Here is a 7,934-nt window from a genome sequence, read left to right as displayed (position 1 = left end):
CACAGTCAGACAAACAAACAGTGTAAATAAATAAACAGAAAAGAGTGTGGTGGACCTCTTTTGTTTGGACTTTGTGAGTCACCATGAGTAAATTGCCACAGCGAGTTAATTGACTCCAAAAATGCTGAATTCCTTTAGCGCAGCATCATAACACTGATTGAAGTCTTTGACTCACAGTCTTATAGTGCTCTTAAAGCCAAGCTTTGCGATGTGAATGTCTGTCCCCATTAAAATAATGACCATGGTTGTCCTGTAACAATTAGCAACAGAATTGTCGAAGAGCATGATGACATTTTTAAAAAATTGTGTTTGCAGGCCAATAAAATGGCTCAGCATCACACGCATGCTAAGTAAAACCCCAGACCTCTTCCATGAGAGATATTGAGTACAAACACAACCACAAAGAAGGAAGTTGAATGCAGTGAAACATGTGACCCATTCTCAACAGAGGCAAGAAAAGAAATTGTAAGTGAGTATTATATCATGATCGAGGCATCACAGTGCAGACTTTCAAAATCAAGGTTTTTGTGCTTCAAAAAAGTCAGAAGGAAAAGGAGGCCGCAACAACTCACAAGGTATTTTTTACTGGTTCCCTAGATATCTGAGATAGAATTGGCAGTCTGAGCAGCAGAGGTGCCATAACCAGGTCAGGCCTGTCTGGTGAAAGAAATGAAAAACACATTTGCACAACATTTTCAGACTAAACTTAAGCAGAACATAGTAGAACTAGAAGAAGTATCTGGCTTCACCTTAACCAATGTAAATCCTATGCCTTTCCACTCTGACCCACTTTGAATGTTTCACTTCTCCCGTGTGGTTGTTTTGGGAACTGAATGTGAAGTTTCTCACAGTTAAACTCAAGGGTCCATTAACTCTTCGTATGCTTTAGGATGTAAAAGTGCCATTTCTCCCTCAAACAGTTCATAGCTGATGCAACATGGACAAGGTTGAAACTCTTCTCAAAGAGCAGCAGCTGAAGGTGAGTTAGACTGCGTGGTATGTAGCTACTTTGACAATTGTGCTAATAGTGCGTTGCTTCATTTATTCAGTGTCAGATGTGCCGTGAGTATCTGCCGCTTTCTTCCAATCAGGGATAACTTTGGAGAAGAAATCTCTAGTTTGTGTAGTCTTTTTAATTGTAAGCAGACCCATGTCTACTACGCTGTAATGCCCTGATGTAATTGAGGAGGGAAAGTGGTATTCTTTGGAGAAGCCTTTTAAATGTTTTTTGTTTAGCAGCAGTGCTCCAGACTTTGCCAAAGGGCGGTAGACACAGAACCTGATGGTCTTGTTTGTGAGGATTTCAGTCGTGCAGTTGCTGCAGTGGATATATCAGAGCTGCTCTCCTGGTGGTGTTATTGAGAGAGAGAGTGAAACATCCTGGTGTTAGATGGAGATTTCCTCTGTGTTTTTAGCTATTGCATCTCATCTTGACTCAGACTCCCCCAGGGTCCACCCTCATCCCTTGCTGCTCACTTGACATTCAGGCCACTTAGAGGCCTGAAACCTGAGCTAGTATGTTTCATCCTGTCACTGTGTTGGAGTTGAGGAGAGCTGGGAGGGGTGTGACGGAAGCTTTTGGCAGATTACAACAGACATCCATGCACCCCCGTACTCATCTCCACCCACCTGCTGACTCAGTAACACCACCCTGAGCACATTTTTTGTTCACCTCTTTCTTTATACCCGTGTGATGGTAAAATGGAGATGAATGGATCCACTCTTGATCTGAAGGCTCCAGACTGCACCCTGGAGAGTAAAGGGCAGAAAGAAAGGAGAAGGGAAGGGGGAAGGCAATGGGCTATTCAAACTGAGAGGATTTATACTGACTAAAGTAGGACAAGCAGATGAATTGCTGAAGAGAAGCATTTATTTTTTGCCTTACTTTTATTTTGATAATGAAAATAATAATTTCATTGCTATGTTGAAACATGGAATGTGACAGTTTGCAGCTTTTTGTTGCCTTGAACATCTTTGCATTTTAGACTTCTGTCGTCCTCAGCTTGTGGGACAAAAGAAGATATTTAAAGACAGCACCTTGGGCTTTAGCACATTGTGACACACTTAAAGCTATTTTTTTTACATAACATACAGCAACAAATTTTAGATATCTCATCCTAGCCATTTCTTACCACATTTGTAGCCCTTCCGCTTTTTAATAGAGTAGCACAGCTGTTTTGTCATCTTGTCCTTGAAAACCTGATTCAGTCCTTCCCAGCACTGCCTGCTGTGCCCTCTAATTTTTAGGCACTAGTGCTGACTTCTGTTATTTGTAGATTTAGCCTGTAATCACTGCTTCGACAGTGGAAATTATGCCCCTGATGGGCCTCAGTCACATGAACTGTGGCATACTGTCACCTAAGCCTGACAGCCCTCCATGTTCCGCTTTATTGTGCCATATACTTCATTTGACAGCTGTGACAGCAGTGAGTTTCTCTCAGCAGAATAATGAAGCAATACAGGGTCATGATGTTACCTCATTGTTGGCTGATGTGTGGCTGTTCTAAGATGCAACATCTTTTTTTTATTCCCTCTTTTAACTACTTGCCCTTGAAGGAGACTTAACTATAGTAGTCGTACAAATCACAGTGATATCATTTGCATAGCATGACCGAAAAGAAAGGACAGAGAAGTCATGCTTGATTAAGAACATAAAAATATATGCTAACATGGCTGCATTTTAGTTTTAACATGTGGAATAATCAGCAACTATATCCTGGTCTGAAATACTTCATCTCTACATGTAGGAAATAAGGACACATCCTAGTGTGTTTAGAGGAGAAATAAAACTTGTGTTAGGGCTGATACAAGCAGTCTTTGCAGGTGTGTCCTCAGCAGCTCTATTCATGATAGAGCTCCACAGAGTTAAACGGGTGTGACAGCACAGATGTTTGCTGTGGCCAGCTAGCTAATGGATCCACTGCAAGTATGTGTGCCGAAGATGATGGAGTAAATGCCATTGGATCAGTTATTTCAATGCTGTGATGCAACTGGGGAACTTTCTGAGGCTACAAAAAACAGTAGCTATGCCACCTCTGTAACATAAGTGGTCTGTTATCTAGCTTCCTGAAAGACATACCACATGCTGCCAATAGACAACCTCTTGGTACCTCATGAACGTGGCTAACGCCTACTCTGCTTAATGTGAAATGAGGCGTGATGAAAGCTAGCTCATGCCCCTACCACAGTTTTCTCCCACTGCTCAAAGTTACTTGCACTAAGATGGGTCCAACTTTTACTCCAGCCCACTCATGCATTTCTTTACATTTTCTCCTTTGCTATGTTTATGTTTTATTCTCTCTATTTTCATCACGCCTACTTGTTCACCCCCTCTCCCTTGGCTCTTTTGAGACAGATGTTAGTGGAGTCTTGCTGTGAACATGGCTGCTAAATAGCTTAGATTTTCCCTCTCACAGTGGAAGAATTAGCCTCAGATTTTTGTCATGTCTAAGAGACTGTGTGAGCTTAAGGAGGTCTCGTGGTGATATCACCGTGTTGCAGCTTGTAAGATATTGCATTCATATTTTCTTTACATTTTAAAGTGACTGCAAGATATAGGATTTATAAATACATATGAAGACCAAACAGACAAAGAGACAGCGGCCATCAATGATTGTATTAGAAAATGGACATTTGAAATGATATCTATTGTTTCCACTACAGAGGTCTGGCCACATTCATTAACAGACAGCCTTTCTCAGAATCGTAATGAGTTTGCATGTCTGACTCAGTGGCACCACCCAGCACGCTACATATCTTAGCACAGAAAACCTCCTACTCTCACAAATATACAAGTGTATTGCACATACTGAAGATCTGAGTGTATCCAAGATGAGTAACCTTCCTGTTCCTGCTAAACAGTACCATCGTTACTCATAAGCTCAGATGAGGCACATCAGGGTGGAGTGAAAGTTTTGCCACAAATTTCAAAGAAACAGCCTGAAAAACCGCCAGTAGTGCCAGCAGAAAAACGTTAGCACCCAGAACCACTGTGTTAGCCCCACACACTTACCATGACACTATGATGAGTAAGATAAATGATCAAAATTAAATTGGTAAATACAGCTTCTGCAGCATGGACAGTGAACTACACTATTGCACAAGTGGAGGGGAAGGAAATTAATGGTGTGAGACTTAAATGAGAAATAACTGGATGAGTCCTACTACTGAAGCCATACAGGAAGAGATTCATATCTTTGAAGTTACGTTTTGAAGACGTAGCTCTGGTGACCAAAGAACCAGGGGAAGAAGAGAAGCCCTATGTGACACTGACAGAAAAAGAACCAGACAAGGCTATTTATGAACTTAAAATGCAACACATACCTCAATAAGTGTGAAAGACACAAAGTCCAAATAGGTCTCATGTACTCTCTCGTTTCCTACCACTACGTTTGCTAGCCAACCTAATTATAAGTTAGTGCTGTGTGTATTTTTATTTTTTTATTTTTCAAATTCCACAAGATCCATCAGAGCTGTGATTAAAGACTGACACTTATTGGCAATGTAATGTAGTAATCAGAAAGATGCCATTTTGGACTACAAAGGAACACGTTACGTTCTTCAGTAGGAAATGTGCACATGAGACATGTCATGGCAGCACATAGTGTGAGTGCCTTGGCAAGATGTTCACCTGATCCATGTTTAATATGTACTGAAGGCCTTTACTGTTAGTGGGCAGCTGGGCAGGGTTCTGATTAAAACTGGGTCAGGGTTAACCAGGGGTCATGTTGGTCAAATATTAATATTTCTCTTGAGGCTGATCTATTGAAATACTGACTAATTCACATATGACAGTCAAAAACCTAATTTAGAGCAACAGAAACAGTCTGCATAGAGAACCATAGATTTAACATTTTTCAGTGTAAACAAAGATGGATGTAGCCGGTGTGACATTACTCCAAAGAGTGATTTTTGAAGCTCAGGGTCAGTTAGATTTTTGTTTGTTAATAGTTTTTTTTCCATCTTGCTGTAAACATGTTTCTTTCAACTGTGAATTTGGTCATTTTAACACGGAAGTCTATCGGGAGTGACTCACTTTTGGAGCCAGCTATGAGTGTTCATTTGAAGAGCTGCTATATTTGGCACTTCACTGTTGGCTTGATGTTTTTGGTCTGTAATTGGCTGCTGCTTTGTAATAAATTAATTTGTCAGCTTAAATCTTTTTAGTGATATATATATTTTATATATTTTTATTTTTTTTTTTCCATTTTATCAGTAAAGCTGATAATAATGCATTTGCGATAAACTTCCTCAGCCCAACATGAATACAACAGGACACAGTTTCATAAGAAGAACAGAACAGTTAACAGAAACACGGCATTTTATCGCTTTTATCAATATCCCACTCACTTATTTATAGTGCCCATGTCCATATAAACTTATCAAGCTTATGGCTTCAGAGACGACCCATTGCAGGCAAATCTTGATTGCTTCCAGCTTGTTCGGAGCATGAATCAGGGATGGCTTTCATCTCAAGCTAATAACTTGCTGTTTCGTATGCACATTAAACCGTCTCATATTAAAAGTTCGAACTTTTCCTCAATTCCAGAGACAGCGTTACATAAGAATTAAAGAGCTTTGTCCTCCAAAAAGAACAAAAACAGCTCAACAGGAACAATGACTAGTGTGTGTTTGCTGGCCTAGCAGGATTAGTCCACACAGCAGCCTATTGGATGGTGAAGGTAGTTAGAAGGGAGGTGAAGTAATCAGATTATTAACAACGTCATTTAATCAAGTTCTTTGCAGGTTGCAACATTTCTTTTGTTCTCTGTCATTGCATTTTGTGTTCTAGTGGGATATAGGACGTTTTTGGATCCAGCCTTTGCATTTCTATATGCAGGGTCTGATCACTGTTGATGTTTTGCTCAACCAACACATATTCTTCCACCAAACGATATCCCTCTGAGATGGATTAACTTTGCACCAGGATCCTTTTGTTGACTATTTTGCAAAAGCTTGACCATGTTGCGCAGAAGAAGCGAGTTTTTTGTTTTCCTGGACACGGTGCGCTCTGTGAAATCAGAAAAGGAAGAGGAGAAGGAGCAACACCACCTGAACCCTTATGAGGAGTACCTCCAGGTGCTGCTGCAGATGAAACTGACCAGTGCTGTGAGTGAGCAGAGGAGCAAAACAATTCTTACTCAGTCATTCTTTCTATTGAAAACTAGTGTCATTAGCCAAGCAAGCGCAATGAAGGCTGTGTGTGAGTCCCACAATGTCTGCAGTAGGTGTGGGAATCTTTTACTATCTCACGATTTTTACGATTCCATTCAAAACGATTTGATTTCTGCTTCAATCTATAGGATTGCACAGGATACTCATGATCTACTTCAGTCTTCTTTGGACGACAGAATGACAAATTGAGACATTAAAGTGTCTTTTCACATTTATTAAGTTTTAAACATTTATCTATGCTTAGATGGAATTGTTACATAAAAGCAATATCACATATTGCTTAAGTAACAAAAATAGAAGTGTCTCCTTGAAAAAAAATAAAATAAAAATAAATAGTGCCGTTAAACATGGGGTCCCGAAGTGCTTAATCATCATTTGGCAAAATTGTCACACAGCTCATTTCAAGCTCGGTTTTACCGGGCATTTGGTAAATGGGGCCCTGTAAAATCCGTGATCACGAGAAAACTGGCTGACCTTTTACATCAACTTTTTTTTTTTTTTTGGAGTAAAAAAGGAACATATCTGTTGGGAAAATGAATGAATATGGACCAGACTAGACCAGACATGGGACCTCCCCGGAGACCAGACCAGAGACTGGACCCCTCCAGAGATGCAAGACTAGACCAGACCTGACAAGACAGACCAGAGACCCAGACCTCTGCAGAGAGTAGAAACCAAACCAGAGACCAGAGAGGCCGTCAGTTGCCAAATCTGAAGTGGCAGTAGGTGTGAATGTGAACATGGCTGGTTGGTTGTCTCCGTGTGTCAGCCCTGTGATAGACTGTCAGCCTCACCAGGGTGTAATCTGTCCTGGCCAACTGTCAGCAGGGATTGGCTCCAGCCCCTTTAGCTCCAACAAGGATAAGCAGTACTGCAGATGGATGGAGGACTTATCTTTGTGTGAACTGAAGACCTGGCTACATGCCGGCTCATTGACTCAATTAACAAGAAAGTAGGCAGTTAAAGTTTCTTTTTGATGCCCTTGAACGATCAGACCACCCTTTCAGTTACTATGACTCACAACCGAGATGCAGCAATTTCCTGTTCCTTAACTGGCATGAGAAGGGGCTGCTCTTTCTAATCTGGGGAATAGGAGTAGGAACCATGCACAGGCAGGCACAGAGGAAAAGTACTTTAAGAACACAGTGGAACGATACACGTGTGCATACACCAACACACATTCTTAAATTTCAGACAGGCAGAGGCGTTATTTCTAAAAATATCTTCATGGCATGCAAACAAGAGCTCCTGTGCATAAGGTCACCCACTGCAGCAAACAGCTGTTCATACATACATACTGCAGGAAGTTTGTGAGTCTGGACATGTGGATGTGGGATTTGCCTGTGGACATATGGATGTATGTGCTGAGTTCTCTCAGAGGAGAATTTTGTGTATTTTGTGAATTTTGTGTAACTTAAAATTGGCAAATAACAGCTCAGTTATTAGTGTTTCAAGAATACATACTGAAATTTTAAATTGTAGAGATTTATTTTTTGTATTGAGAATAGCTTGACCCATGAAGGAATAATTTATTCTGTCCACATTTTGGGTGGGTGGGCAAGAGGGAGGGAGTCCTTCTCAGCTTTTCATAACTCAAAGTGAAATAGCTAAGCTATTCAATGGTCACTCACATGATCATCAGCCTTTATTTGTGCGTGCACATGCTTTTTTTGTATGTGTTTGAGTCCACTGTCTCTTTTCCTGTGGCTCGTCTCTGACACAGGGGTTACTCCGGGCTAAGGCGGCATTGTTCCGCCCTG

The sequence above is a fragment of the Echeneis naucrates genome, chromosome 12 (assembly GCF_900963305.1).
Source record: "Echeneis naucrates chromosome 12, fEcheNa1.1, whole genome shotgun sequence".
Taxonomy (NCBI): Eukaryota; Metazoa; Chordata; class Actinopteri; order Carangiformes; family Echeneidae; genus Echeneis; species Echeneis naucrates.
Note: the sequence above shows the minus strand (reverse complement) of the source record.